This window comes from Panthera leo, chromosome B2, assembly GCF_018350215.1.
Source record: "Panthera leo isolate Ple1 chromosome B2, P.leo_Ple1_pat1.1, whole genome shotgun sequence".
Taxonomy (NCBI): domain Eukaryota; kingdom Metazoa; phylum Chordata; class Mammalia; order Carnivora; family Felidae; genus Panthera; species Panthera leo.
In genome coordinates, this window is record NC_056683.1 from 1,815,397 (window position 1) to 1,830,298 (window position 14,902).

At 50.9% G+C, this 14,902-nt stretch overlaps 3 non-coding genes across 3 annotated transcripts; 2 read left to right on the forward strand and 1 right to left on the reverse strand.

The window, feature by feature from the left end:
- The first annotated feature begins 9,783 nt into the window (after window positions 1-9,783).
- TRNAT-CGU lies at window positions 9,784-9,857 on the forward strand. Its single transcript has one exon. It is a non-coding gene; the product is annotated as a tRNA-Thr (tRNA).
- A 3,551-nt stretch (window positions 9,858-13,408) lies between these two features.
- On the reverse strand, window positions 13,409-13,481 carry TRNAM-CAU. The gene has a single exon. It is a non-coding gene; the product is annotated as a tRNA-Met (tRNA).
- A 992-nt stretch (window positions 13,482-14,473) lies between these two features.
- Window positions 14,474-14,555, forward strand: TRNAL-AAG. The gene has a single exon. It is a non-coding gene; the product is annotated as a tRNA-Leu (tRNA).
- Window positions 14,556-14,902: the final 347 nt, after the last annotated feature.

Sequence of the window (14,902 nt, forward strand, 5' to 3'; positions counted from 1 at the left end):
TCAGTATTTTGTATTTCCCACATGCACTCTGGATGCTTCCCTGGCCCATCCAGACACCAGGTGGGGCTGGCGGCTGTAACCGTGGACACTGACCTTGCAGAGGCAGCCGCCCCCTCCCACTGGGGTCTCCTGGGGGCCTACATGTGAGGTAGCCCTGCTTCTCTCCAAAGACACAAACATTCTGTCTGTAAAATTCCTGCTCACAGTTAAAAATCTAAAAACACAGAAAAATGGAAGAAAAGTGAAACAAAATGCCCCCCAATCAGGGGCAAAGAACGTGCTGGGATGCCCCGTCCAGCGGCTGTTTTATCACCGGGGTTCAGTCCTTTCTGTGAGCACAGACTGCAGAACACCGGAAAGTAGGAGAGGCTTGTACGAGGAAGTGAAGCGAAATAGCTGTTTTTCTTTTCCCTTTCAGAAATTACTTTCAACAAATTTCAAATTTTTTTTGCACTTTAAATATTTTTTTGCACTTAAAATGTAGAGGGAATTTAAGTGTCAGTGGTGAGACATGATCATCGGCTGTGCGCCGGGACGGAAGCAATCCCTGACTTAACCTCTGTGTAGAACGTGCAAACTGGCAAGGCCAGCGATGGCAGGGGAAGAGATTCAGACCTGGGGACTCCAGCTTCCAGAAGGAACAGGTGCTCTGGGAGCCCAGGAACGCAGGCGTTCACGGGGTCCTCGGGGAAGACCTGGCCTCCTGGAGGAACTGCCGTGGAGACTCTTGGGGTCTGGCCTCCAGGGCTGGGCTGCGTCTGACCTCAGAGGAAAATGTTTTCCCCACATTTGGATGTTTTGTCTTCTTGCACTCAAAATCCAGTCAGGAAAACAAAGCCTGGCCGTCTGTGGCGTCCGCTCGGGATGTGAGACCCCCAGAGGCCTCGCCAAGCAGGGAGGGAGTGAGGAGGGGCTGCAGGGCCTCTCCGGTCACGGTGGGAGATGTGTTCCTTGTGGAGTTTCTCCTGAGAACCCCCAGGGACCGTAGCAAGGCCTCAGAAGCTTCCACACCTGTTACTATTTTCCGATGAGGATCATCAGGTGCCAGGAAGTGGGTGCAGGAGGCGGGGGCCACTCGAGGTTCCAGTACAGCATAAAGCAGAGAACTGCTGTGTGAGAGTGAGCGCTCCGGGCAGCAAGTCCCCAGTCCGTGGGAGAGTCCCGAAGCCAAGAAGGAAGAGGACTCAGCTTCCCCGAGTGGTTATGCTGAGCGTCTGTGACAGGCTCCATCCTGTAGCTGCTGTGAAAAATGCAGGTTCCCTCCGTGATGCCTCCCCCCAGGGCTGACCCTGCAGGGAATCCTTGATGCCCCCCCAAGGCTGACCCTGCAGGGAACAGAAAGGCTGATCTGAGGCCAGAGAAGCGGGGGAACTTCCTGGCGCTGGGAGGTCGGGGAACTGGGGCAGGTGTGGGGGCAGGTGTTGCAGAGGATGGTGGCAATGATGAGGAGAATGTAGAAGTCTTTATAAAGGGGGGATCCGGAGATAAAGTGCCCACTTCTCCCCTCCTCACCGACCCCTGTGACAGATCTTGGTCCCCCGGGAAAGCCACACACAGAACCTTCTGGGAGCGGGCGGGCTGCGCAGGACTGCTCAGGTCCGTTAAGGAAGTTGGAACCTTACTGTTGCCGTCCTGGTGCTCATCATGACCTCATTGGCTCTATTATTGCTGCGGAGTTTTTTCTTCCAACCAGAAGTTCCCACAAACTATCATGCAAATTAGATACACTTGATGCGGTGTTTTCACAGGCATCTACCCCACCAGCCACCTAACAGGTGTCTGAAATGACTATTGCTCTGCGGATCACAAAACCTTTGAGGACAGTCCCCAGGCGGGATGGGGGGTGGGGTGCGGTTTCCAAAGTCCAGGGAACCAGGGCTCAGACCCTCTAACCGCCTACTCCCAGAGTTGAGATGCGGCCACTCCCGGAGGCCAGACCCCAACACACTCTCCCTCCGGCAGTTACCACGTAGAAACGAGGCCTCCCCGAGGACTGCGTGAACGTTGGCGTTCCTGGGCTTTGGGAGCACCTGTTCGTTCTGGAAGCTGGAGTCCCCAGGTCTGAATCTCTTCCCCTGCCATCGCTGGCTTTGCCAGGGTCCATGCCAGAACACATCGGATCTCATCCTGTGACCCCCACAAATACCCCTTGACTTGGCTTCGGTTCCCAGGAAGCAGACTGAGACTGAGATGTGGACACATGTCGCTTACTGAGTGGTCTCAGGAGAAGGGACCAGTGATGCAGGATGGGGCAAAGGAAGAAAGAAGATAACGCGGGATTTCTGCTGGAGATTACCTCGGGATAAAGCCCGCTATCATCATTCCACCTTGAAGGAAGAGGATGGTCTTTTGTAACTCAGGTCAGTCAACCATTGGCTGTGGGGTCGCCCCCAGCCCCAGGGTGAGACCTCCAGGTGAGGTGACTCCTCTGGCTGGAAGGGGCAGCTGGGAGCCACAGGCGGGGGCAGGGGCACCATCCTGCCAAAGCAGACCTGGGTAAGGCCATGGAGACTGCCCACTACCCTCCACAGTTCCTTACCCAGAGGGACCCCCGAGAGTCTCCACCCACCCACGTGTTCCCCTCCTCACCCTCCATCCATAGGGAGTTCATTCTCTCGGCGATGTGTCCTGACCAGGACCAGCAGCAACAGCATCACCTGAGAACTTGTTAGAAACGCAGTTCTGAGGGGCGCCTGGGGGCTCAGTCGGTTGAGCGTCCGACTTCAGCCCAGGTCATGATCTCGCGGTGCCTGAGTTGGAGCCCCGCATTGGGCTCTGTGTTGTCAGCACAGAGCCTGCTTCACATCCTCTGTCCTCCTCTCTCTGCCCCTCCCCCCTCGTCTCAAAAATGAATAAACATTAAAAATATTTGACAAAGAAATGCAGTTTTTAGCTCGCTCCCAGACTTACGGAATCAGAAACTCTGGGGGTGAGAACAGCAGTGTGTGCTTTAAAAGGCCTTCCGCCTGGGTGGCTCAGTAGGTTAAGCCGCCGACTTCGGCTCAGGTCATGATCTCACGGTCTGTGAGTTCAAGCCCCGCGTCGGGCTCTGTACTGACGGCTCAGAGCCTGGAGCCTGTTTCAGATTCTGTGTCTCCCTCTCTCTCTGCCCCTCCCCTGCTCATGCTCTGTCTCTGTCTCAAAAATAAATAAACGTTAAAAAAAAATTTTTTTTAATAAAAATAAAATAAAAAAATAAAAGGCCTTCCGGGCGATCCTAGTATATGCTGCCCTGGGGAGTGGAGGCTGTGCACAAAATGCTGGCGTCTTGACACAGGATGAAAGAATTGCCCCTGCACTTCACGTGGTCGCCCACTGTGCTCAGCCCCAGCCCCACTGCCTCCCCCGTTCAGCCGGTAGGTGTTCCTAAGACCCAGGGTCGACATGGACCGTTCAGCCATCCCCCGGCTGTCAGTGCCCTCAGTGTCTGACCTCTGTGGTCTCCACGTGGGCCCAAATTCAAGGTGTATCATCACACACACCTCCTTGACCAGACCTTGGTCAGGCTCCTCCGATCCCCCTTCTCAACTAGGACTTGACGTTGGCCAGGCTTTGCCAAGAATCCTGCTACGTCTCAGTAGTGCTTGGCCCACTTCCCCTCACCCTGCGTGTCAGCTGTAAGCGCCCACACGTCCCTGCTGTGTGCAGAGCGGAGTTCAGTCTGGCTCCCCTATTTCCAGACTTTGGGCTCTGTTGCAGATGTCTTAGATAAAGTCTTCTGTCCGTTTGAACAAGTCAGAACAATTTTCCTTTGTCCTCCCAAAGACTCAGACTTGCAATGTGATTTGGGGCCCGGGAAAAGTCTCACTTTCTCTTCTCCCGTCACCACCCCGCCTGCCAGCCCACCTCACCCGCTGCTCTGACTACAGAATTTTCTCTTGCTTTCCTCAGGTTTCGGGTCAGAAACATTATTTTCTTTGAATCTGGGAAGTTCCTGATAGAGATTCTGTTCCCCTTCCCCCCCCCCCGCCCAAATTTTCCTTGTGAAATCACACAGACTACCCACCCTTTTGTTCTTCTAAAAGGAAAGAGCAACGTACGTTGAATTCTTTCAGACGCCGTTTGGCCTCAGAAATGTAGTGGCCTCGACACGGTGCAAACCATTTCGTCACCTCAGAGCGACACTTAGGGCAGACGTACAGCTCATACCAATTCTTAGTTTTAGGTTTTTTTTATTTTTTAAAAAATTCTTATAACATTTACTCATTTTTGAGAGAGACAGAGCATGAGCAGGGGAGTACGGAGAGAGAGGGAGACACAGAATCGGAAGAAGACTCCAGGCTCTGAGCTGTCAGCACAGAGCCCGATGCAGGGCTTGAACCCATGAGCCATGAGATCATAATATGAAGTCGGATGCCCAACCAACTGAGCCACCCAGGCACCCCGTCAATTTTTAGATTATAATTTCAGAGGGACTAGAGAAAAGATGACTGGGGATCTTTTCTTTTTTCAGATCTTTTCTCTCTTTCCAATTTCTTTGCTTCCGGCAGGCAAATCTGTAGGAATTGAGATTGAGTATCACCCAACAGATTAGTTTTGAAGAACCTGATATGCTGACACCTTGAGCCTCACACGGTAGCCCTGCCAGCCTGGGCCTGGAGCTCTGTCTTCACCTCTGGGACCTCAGGACCGTTCGTGTACAGGACACTGTTAGCCTGCCCAGAAATACAGAATGCTCAGTTGGTGGGTCGTGAAATATGAGCTTGCTGTACTATTTGATAATATGTGATATGGAAAGTGGGAAAGCAAATTGGATGGATAAAGCCTATCTAGGGGGTAATTAAGGTAGTCGCTCATGAGATAAAGGCAAAACTTCATAGGATGTGGGAAGCATAGATAATAAGTCGCTGGTGAGACAGGCGGAATTCCTAATTGTGTTAAATATAGATACCAAGGACATTAGTAACTTGGAAGATAAACTAAATGGAATGTAAGGAATACATGGAATGCACAGATTATATGATGGAACAAAGAGGACTGTTACTTAGAAATGGTCATCAAAACTAAGTGATACTCAGCAGGGCAATTTTTCTATTCCCTTAATTAGGGAAAACTGAGTCTCAGACAGTGACTTCCCACCAAAGGAGAGAAAATAATTTACGACTTTAATAGTCTATTTAAAATTCTAATATAAAATTGGGGGTGCCTGGGTGACGGAGTCAGTTAAGTGTCTGACTCTTGATTTCGGCTCAGGTCATGATCTCATGGTTTGTAGGTTTGAGCCCCACGTTGGGCTCTGCTGACAGTGTGGAGCCTGCTTGGATTCTCTCTCTTTCTCTTTCTCTCTCTCTTTCTTTCAAAATAAATAAACAAAAAATTTAAAAATAATAAAATTCTAATATAAAATAAATCGTGATCAATCACTGTGTTCTAAGGGTATCTCCTGGCTTCAACATATATTCCTAATTTGCAAAGTTACGTAGAAGCCATGCCTCTATGTCTGCTATCAAGTTCTCCTGAAATCAGCCACTTTATGCCAGTACATTTTCACGGACCATGTCTAAAAACCCTAGCCAAAATGTGAGCTAACTTTAAACTTTCTACTTGTCTTCTCTCAGTGCAAAGAGGATGAGTAGTTGATGTGAGCCTGGCATTAGCCACATGGAGCATAAGACCTGGGGACGCAAGACTGTGGCAGGTGCTCCATAACTGGATTATTCATCAGGAACCAAAGCCCACACCTGTCCTGCATTTTAAGAGGTACCATCCATCAGGGGACAGAAGGTAGCAAGAAGGCGAGGACAAAACGCTTGCCTTGAAGTTTTGAGGTGCCACGGGGCTGCGGCTCATTCTGCCCTTCATGGTCCCAGCCAGGAGGTCACCCGATGTCTACAACTCCCTCCATGCCAAGAAGGACAAACTTGGGACGCTACATAGCATCATTTAGGATTGGTTTTCATAATTTGGGGGGCAAATTCAACTATCCCTCATGGGAAACTTGATCCAGAATGTTTTTGTCCAGGCAAAACCTCAGGTTTGTATCTACTTAAACTACAAGGTTCTTTAGAGACAGTATCAGATTAAAACTAGAATTTTATCTTTGGAATAGCTGGTTTATTGATGGGTTACCTGCATTAATAGCAAAAACTCTCAATGACATCAAATTATGATTTCACAGTAGCAGGCGCCACTTGGAACACTCTACTAATGCTGTGATTGCCGTGGTGAGTTCCCAAAGATCCCTATTTGAGCCTCAACAGCCGTGACTGCATATTCCCTTATGAATACATGCGTGAGGAGGGAACAGATGATGGAGCATCATCTCGGGTACTTACCCGGTTTCTGGATTGTGGTGTTGACAAGGAGAAAAGAATAGGAAGGACTGGATGTGCTCAGGTATCTGTGAGATAATAAGGTGGAAATGTCTCATAGGCAGCTGTCTACAATCCTGTGAAATTCTACAGAGGTCTTTGTGAGAAAGATATTTAGAAGCCATCAGCCTATTTTGGGTAGTTGGGAGATGTGAATGTTTGGAATAGTATGAATATTCTCTCCAGGAAAAGTAGGACAATGAAGGATGAGACCTAGAAAACACCAACATTAAAAGGGTGATTCTCCCGCTCGTCCCAGATTTTCAGGTCAGAAACACATTTTATTCAAGTCTCTGGGAAGTTCTTGGCCAGAATGAGAGATTCCATTACCCCTAGATTTTTCTCTAAAAGGCACACAGTAGGTCTACTCAAAAATCTCAATTGCAGTTTTTCCCAGCATTTTAAAATTTCAAAACCATGGATTTAAAAATACTAAAAGTTATAAGTGGAGTTACAAAGATTTTTGCCTTTCGATACTTATGCTCAAAAAAATAAAGCAGCAATTTTCATTCAGCAGAAATTCATCAGAGATACAAGTAGAAAGACACAATTAATAATTGGCTTTAATTTACCATTCTCACTCCAAGAAATATCAATGGACAAAGAAATAAGCAATAAGAAACTTTAAAAATAATCAACAAAACTAACCCGATAAATACAATCAAATTATTTCCTAAAGATGGAGAATACACCATTTTAAAATTACCCATGGAATTTCATAACTTGACTATATATTGGTCAGTAAGAAACTGTCAAAATATTTTCTTAATTTAGAAAATAATGTACTAGAAAATAAGGATAAAAAAATAAGAATCAAAATATAATTTAAAAATATAAATTTTTTTGCTTAAAAAAATCAAATTCTTCTTAAAATATCTCAAAGAGAAAATCAAAACTAAAACTGAAGGCTATGCACAACAGAATGAGAAGACAACATATATCATTACCAGTAGGATGTAACTAAAGCATGCCAGTGGGAACAATTCATAACTTCAGATGCATTTTTTAAAGAATAAGATGAAAAATGACTGAATTACTGTTTAGTACACCACTTAAAAAATAAATAAAAGACCACAAAACCTATCAAATGAAAATGGAAGAAAGAAATTTAAAAAGAAAAACTGTTTACATGCTAGGAGAGCTAAAAAAAAGTCTTCTTGACAAATGAAACCAAAATACAACCCAGTGGAAAGTCTAATCAAAGGAAAATATAAAATCAGAATTCAAAATTAGTAATGAAAGTGTAGAGATATGAATAGATGAGAGATAGTTTAAGCAAAAATCAAATATTATTTACAACTTTATACCTCTGTATCTGATGATAAGAGTAATGAATGACTGAGTTTAGGACAATATAAATGGCCAACATTGATGTGATAATAATAATGAGCAACATCGACTGAAGGCTTGCCTGTGCCAGGAGGACAATATACGAGGACAATAGACACAGTGAATCAGTTAGTCTTTTAGTGTCGTTGTCTCTCAACAAATACACCGAGAATCACAGACAGTAGGACATGCCCAAGTTAAACATTCCGCTGGAATGTTAACCAGAGAAGCAAATGAACAGGGCGTCAGGCCTCTTTTCCACTCTGAGAAGCACTCACTCCCTTAGGCAAGTCCCTTCAAATTGCCAAGGATCAGATCACTCCCGTGGTCAGTTGAAAACAGTTCCAGGGCATAAGAAATGGAAAGCTGCCTGACCTGCTGGTCAGGGCCACCAAAACCTGATATAAGTAGCACCCAAAAGAAAACCAAGTGAGAACAATTCAACTCTAACGTCTAAAGATCAACATCTCAAATAAAATATAACTAAGAATCCAGCAAGAATAGGTAATTCAACAACACCAAACAAAACTCACTCCAGGAGTCCAAGGATTTTTTTTTTTTTTTTTTTTTTTTTTTTAATGGCAAAACTCATTTTACAAATGCAGACTGTGGTCTCATGACTACTGGCTAAATAGAGCGGCCAGAACTTCTCTCCTACCTCCATGACCATAATAGACAGTTCAGATCCCTCAAGTGTTTGGTGAGTCATGTCTATTTTCCCTCAGTTTGTGAACCTCAAAATAGTTTGCCGAGATTCAAAAAACAAACAAAACTTCCAAGTAAAGTGAAAAGATAAATGAGTAACTGACCCAAAAGTATTATTCACAGTTCATCGCGCACACGCGCCCCGCGCACACACACGATTCTTTCGGAGCTATTTCCCGTGTGGAGAACACACACCAGGCGGCCACGTGCGCGTCACCCACTCCCTTTGGCACAGGCGTCGGGAGTCCCACGGCCTGCAACCCGCACAGTCCGAGGCTACGCGTGTGCTTAGACCGCCCCTTGAGCCCACCGACCGGACGCCAGGTGCCGAGCCCCCGGATTGGATCGTCCGCCTGAACTCTGCCCCCGGGACACGGGGCTGGGGGTGCGGAGGGGGACCCGGCCGGGGAATAAAATCCGGCCCCGAACCCCCGCGCGGTCCGGGTGGGCCCCCGACTGTACCCCCATTGCCGTTCTGGCCTCCCAGCCGCCGCCCCCAGTCCCGGCCCCTCCAGGTCCCCCCCACCCCGCAGACCCTCGGGTCCCAGGCCCCGCCCCGCCCCGACGCCGCGCCTCCCGCCCGCGCAGCGCAACAGGGCGCCTTCCGGGTCCAGGGTGCAACCGAGGAGGTGAGGGTCACCGCGGGGCTGCGACCTCGGGAGGGGGGCAGGGATGACCTGGGGGGGGGGGGCGAGTCACTGCAGGAGGGCGACCTGGAGGGGGCAGAGGTGACCTGGGAGGGACAGGTCACCTCAGGGGGCGACCTCGGGGGGGAAGGGGTCACCTGAGGGCGCGGCGGGTTCGAGCGGAGCAGGCCTGCCATGCTTGGCGAGCTGATTTTCAGACTGTCGCCGAGAGCAACCGAGGGGACCGGAGATGCGGGAAACCAGCCGACAAACGGCTTTTTCCTCGTGGATGCTTCAAAACTTGACCACGTGGCTCGCACTGCGCACCCCTCCCGAGAGGCGCCCCCTGCAGAGTCGTTCCCGCAGATGTTGGCTGAGCCCTGGAACAGGGCCGGGGGCCCGCTGCCACCTGTCGCTGAGGGCCCCCTGACCTCGGCCTCCTCCGCTCGCCCGGGGACGCGCGGCTCTTCGTGTCCCGGATCTGGAGGCTGCAGGCGCCTCGGGCAGGTACGCGGGTGCCCGGGCCCGGCCGCTCTGTGCAAATCCTGCGGTCATCCTTAAGTTGTAAATAGCCCTTCTTGTCACGGTCTTCGCCACGGATTGCGTGGCCTCGACCCGCTGTGGCACTCTACCTCCGGAAAAACCTTGGTCCGCCCCTGCGGCCTCCTGGTGCTTCTGGTGTTCTGCCCCCAGCGTGTCCTGCGGGAGGGAAGCCTCCCTCCGCACCTGCGTGTCTTCCGGAGACCACCGCGAAGCTCGCTTCCACCCTGTCCAAGGGACACGAGGCCTCAGCGCGGTGCCGGCTCCCGGGTGGCTCTATGGCTTAGCTGGTTAAAGCGCCTGTCTCGTAAACAGGAGATCCTGGGTTCGACTCCCAGTAGGGCCTGGCGTTTTCTGAAACCCACTCTTCCTGAGAATCGTTTTACGTTGGCGAGGCCCCTCGAGGCAGTCCTACTCACCCCCCACACTCTCACCAATCTCCCAGCGGTGGAACCCGAGCTGTTCGGTTGCAGCTTGCTCGAGCTCCTTGCTCCTGAAAAGTGGATTCTTAGGGAGATGACAGTTCAAATGCGACCCACTGCCGAGGAAGGGTGCTTTTCCTAGTAGAAGGGTGTTTGAGCACCTGCGGGGTGTTACAGTTTAAAGCAGGCAGACACGGAGAGATGCGTAATGTCTCTAGATTCTAGCAATCTCCAGCTCTATTGATAATGATTTCATAAAATAAGAGAAATTCATGAACCATGAATCCTCTGTTGACTACAGAGAAAACTTGGGGTGTTTGCGGGGGCGGGGGGTGTGTGGAGAATAAACAGTTAAGATCCCTTGTTAATCCTCTTAAGGAAACTTTAGGAATAATGATCAACTGCAAGTTAAAATGTCCGGGACCCAAGAATTCCCAGGGGAGGACAAAGTTACTGTGGGAAAAGAGCAGGTTGGGGGACACCTAAGGCCGCTTCGTTTGAAACGAAGTTTGTAAGATTGAACCCTGCATGTGGGCTCTGTGCTGACAGCTTGGAGCCTGCTTGGAATTCTCTCTCTCTCCCTCTCTCTCTCCCTCTCTCTCTCCCTGCCCCTCCCCCGCTCTCTCTCCCTCCCTCTCAAAATAAATAAATAAACCTTAAAAATAAAAAAGAAGACATCCAGATGGCTAACAGACACATGAAAAGATAACTCCTAAAAAAACCCCAAACAACTCAATTATTTTATTTTTTTAATCATGATAACTGTAGTACTCTTTAATCCCTACTCCCTATCTCCCCCAGCCCCCCACCTACCTCCCCTCCAGTAAGCATCAGTTTGTTCTCTATAGTTAGGAGTCTGTTTCTTGGTTTCTCTCTCTCTCTCTCTTGTTTTCCTTTGCCTATTTCGTCTCTTAAATTCCACATGTGAGTGGTCATATGGTATTTGTCTTTCTCTGACTGACTGACATTTTGCTCAGCATTATACTCTCTAGCTCCATCCATCTTGTTGCAAATGGCAAGATTTCATTCTTTTTAAGGCTGAGTGATGTTCCACTGTATATTCTATGCCACATCTTCTTTATCCATTCATGTATCCATGGACACTTGGGATGTTTCCATAATTTGGCTATTGTAGATAATGCTGCAATAAACATCCAGGTGCGTGTATACCTTAGAATTAGTGTTTTTATATTTTGGGGGGGTAAGTATCTAGTGGTGTGATTCCTGGATCATAGGTTAGTTTTATTTTTAATTATTTGAGGAAACTCCATACAGTTTTCCACAGCAGCTGCACCAATTTGCATTCCCACCAACCCTGCGAGAGGGGTCCTTTTTGTCCACATCCTCACCGACACTAATTATTTCTTATGTTTTTGATGTTAGCCGTTTTGTGTGAGGTGATAGTTCATTATGGTTATTTGTATTTCCCTGATGATGAGTGATGTTGAGCATATTTTTGTGTGTCTGTTAGCCATCTGGAAGTCTTCTTTTTTTATGTTTAAGGTTTATTTATTTATTCTGAGAGGGAGGAAGAGAGAGCGGGGAAGAGGCAGAGAGAAGTTTCCAAGCAGGCTCCAAGCTGTCAGCACAGAGCTCACATGCGGGGTTCAATCTCACAAACTTCGAGATCATTACATGAGCCAAAATCGAGAGTCAGGGGCTTAACTGACTGATCCACCCTGGCACCCCTGGCCATCTGTATGGCTTCTTTGGAGAAATGTCTGTTCATGTCTTCTACCCATTTTTAATTGGGTCATTTGTTTTTTGGGTGTTGAGTTGTATCAGTTCTTTATAGATTTTGGATACTAACCCTTTATCTGATATGTCATTTGCAAATATCTTCTCCCATTCTGTCGGTTGCCTTTCAGTGTTGTTGATTGTTTCCTTTGCTGTGCAGAAGCTTTGTATTTTTTTTTTAACGTTTATTTATTTTTGAGACAGAGAGAGACAGAGCATGAACAGCGGAGGGGCAGAGAGAGAGGGAGACACAGAATCTGAAGCAGGCTCCAGGCTCTGAGCTGTCAGCACAGAGCCCGACGCGGGGCTCGAACTCACGGACCACGAGATCGTGACCTGAGCCGAAGTCAGCCGCTTAACCGACTGAGCCACCCAGGCGCCCCCAGAAGCTTTGTATTTTGATGTAATCCCAAACCACTCAATTTTTTAGATGTGCGAATATCTGAACAAGCAACGCAACCGAGATAGAGTTGGCAAATAAGCATACGGAAAGGTGTTCAACACCGTCTGCCGTATCAGGGGATTGCAGACTGAAACAGCAGTGGGATACCACTAGGTGGCTACTGCTATGGCCAAACTCCAATACACGAACAACGCCAACTGTTGGTGACCACGTGGAGCAACAGGAGCTCTGATTCGTTGCCGGTGCGGAAGCAAAATGGGCAGCCACCGTGGAAGAGACGCTGGCAGTTTCTTACTAAATGAACAGAGTCTCACCGTGTGACGTAGCAGTAACGCCTCTCAGTACTTCACCCTTGTCCACGCTGAATGGATTCCGAGAAAAGCCCATGTAGACCTGGGATTGAAATGGTGACTTCTTTACCGTTTCCTCCTCAAACCGCCTTCCAGGAGGTGCGGGGACTTGACACCAACTGAATGAAGTCTTTTACGGAAAAGGGTGATCTGGAGCCTGGCGACTTCGGGGAGGGAGGGCCTCCTGCCCCAAGCCTGTCATCCGTGGAGCGCACACTCTGCATGGCATCCACAGGACACTCACCCGGGTCTTGAGTGTGAGATGGGCAGACACTCTGCCAACTGGGACAGAAGGCAGACCACCCGGAAGGACGCTTAACTCCCAAGATGTCAGAGTGAGGGAGCCGGCTGAGCGTCCTGCCTGGCCGGGAACCTGCGCTGCCTTCAGGGGGAAGGAAGCCCAACTCCCATGGCGGAGACCCGGCGGGAGGGGATTTTTCCCAGGCCTGGAGAGCCGGCCCAACACGAAAATCCAAAAGGGACTGGGGAACTTCATTTTGAACTTGCCCAGGACTGGTGCCTCCTTCTTCCCTCAAGGGCTTCCCTTTGCAGGGGGAGTCTCTACCATGGTTATCTATGCCTGTCCCACCGCTGCATTTGGGGGAGCAGATAGCCTGTGAATGTCGCACATTTGCAAACGGGGAGGAATTGTGTCCGGAATCGCTCACGCGTAGAGCCACCGCTCACACACCCTTCCTAACTGGGCGATTTAGACGAGTTGAGATCTGGGGAGACTGGGCTGGGGTGCGTGTTTTGTCCTGGGGGACCCGTGGAAGGCTTTGGGGAGCAGGGGGCAGGTTGTTAGGTGCCATAGCGTCTCCCCGCCCCCTCCCCGGGATCTCCGCTTCCCAACCTCCAAACCTGTGAGCACGGTGTCCTGCACGGCAAAAGGGGCGTGGAGGGCGGGAGTGAGTCACGGGTCTTGAGGCGCGGTAGTGGCCTGGCTTCTTGGTCCACAAGGCGTGGGGAGGGGACAAAAGTCGCGTGCCTTCTCTGAGGCTCGAACTCAGGACCTTCAGATTATGAGACTGACGCGCTGCCCGCTGCGCTAAGAAGGCACCTGCCCGGCGGGCCTCTCGGCCTCTCCATCCGGTCCAGCCCCGGCACCCGAGGCACACCCCGGACCCGGGAGGTCCTGCCCGCTGTCGTGCGGCCCTCCGCGGACACTGTGTCCCCGGCAGGTCTCAGTGACCGATCCGAGTCCCCGGGCTTTACCCTCGAGGAAAGAACCCGCCCCGAGCGGCGCCGCCACACGGCTGATTTCACCCCAGCCCCACGTCGGCCCCGCGTGGGGCCAGGGCGCGCACCCTCCCCACCCCCCGACCCCCGTGGGACCTCCGGACCGCGGGCCCCGCGCCTGCCCCGCACACCTGCCCCCTGCCCCCGGGCGGCCGCGACCCCCGTCCCCGACGTCCAGGCAGCAGGTGCGGCGGGACCTCCGAGGACCGGGAAGGAGCCGCCGGGTCGGCCCCGGAAGACCACCGGCCACGCGGACCGCGTCCTGACTCAGTGCAGGCCTCCCACGTGCCATCTGGCAGCCCAGGAAACGATTCGCTTGGTTTTCCTGCGAGTAGAAGTTCCTGATTGGAAGGGCCTCGTGGAAGGGCTTCGTGATGTGCGAAACGGGATGACGTCTAACAGGAGTGTTTACGCCACCGAACCCTGGACACAAGACGGCCGCGGATGCTCGGGAGGGACGCGGGTAGTGACGGTGAGCTCCCCTGGGCCGTGCTCTTTGAAGCCACTTACCTGAAGTGACACACGTCTCTCCATCCCTTCTGTGCGCACGTTTATGTCCACGGTGTAGATGGGCAGTGGCCCGGGCCTGGGCGAGAGGGGGGCGGGGGTGCACTGCCTGGCCGCACCCCTGCACGCTGCGGCGCTGGGGCTCTAAGCGGCGCCCCCCCCCCCGTGCGGACCCCGCGGGGTGTGCGGTGTTCTGGCCCCTGGGGTCGTGGGAGGGGGAGAACCCCAGGGAAGGATCGCGGGGAGGGGGGGGGGGGGAGGGAAGTTTCTCATCACCCGCAGGATCCACGAACGGCAGGCGTGCGGTAGCGTGGCCGAGCGGTCTAAGGCGCTGGATTAAGGCTCCAGTCTCTTCGGGGGCGTGGGTTCGAATCCCACCGCTGCCAGCCTTTATATTGTGAGCAGACCTTAGAAAAAAGTCTGGCTGCTAATTATTTATATGTAATGTAAGGTCATGAGGTTCACACGGAGGTGAGATCTCCACCAGCCACACCGAGCTCCCTAAACGGCAGGTGCGCGGTACCAGGGGAGCGGTCGTGAGACCCGACCTGGGGTGGCACTTTTGTTGAGTCTGGCCTCCCCCAGATGTTACTAAACTGTCTTCCTATAACGCCTGGGAAGGTCCTGGTTCCCCACCAGCCTGTCGCACAGTGTGAGCATCACAACTGCCACGTATGTCCTGCTAGTCCCCTGATACTGTCATGGGTTCCTTAAACATATTAAGCCATCTAAT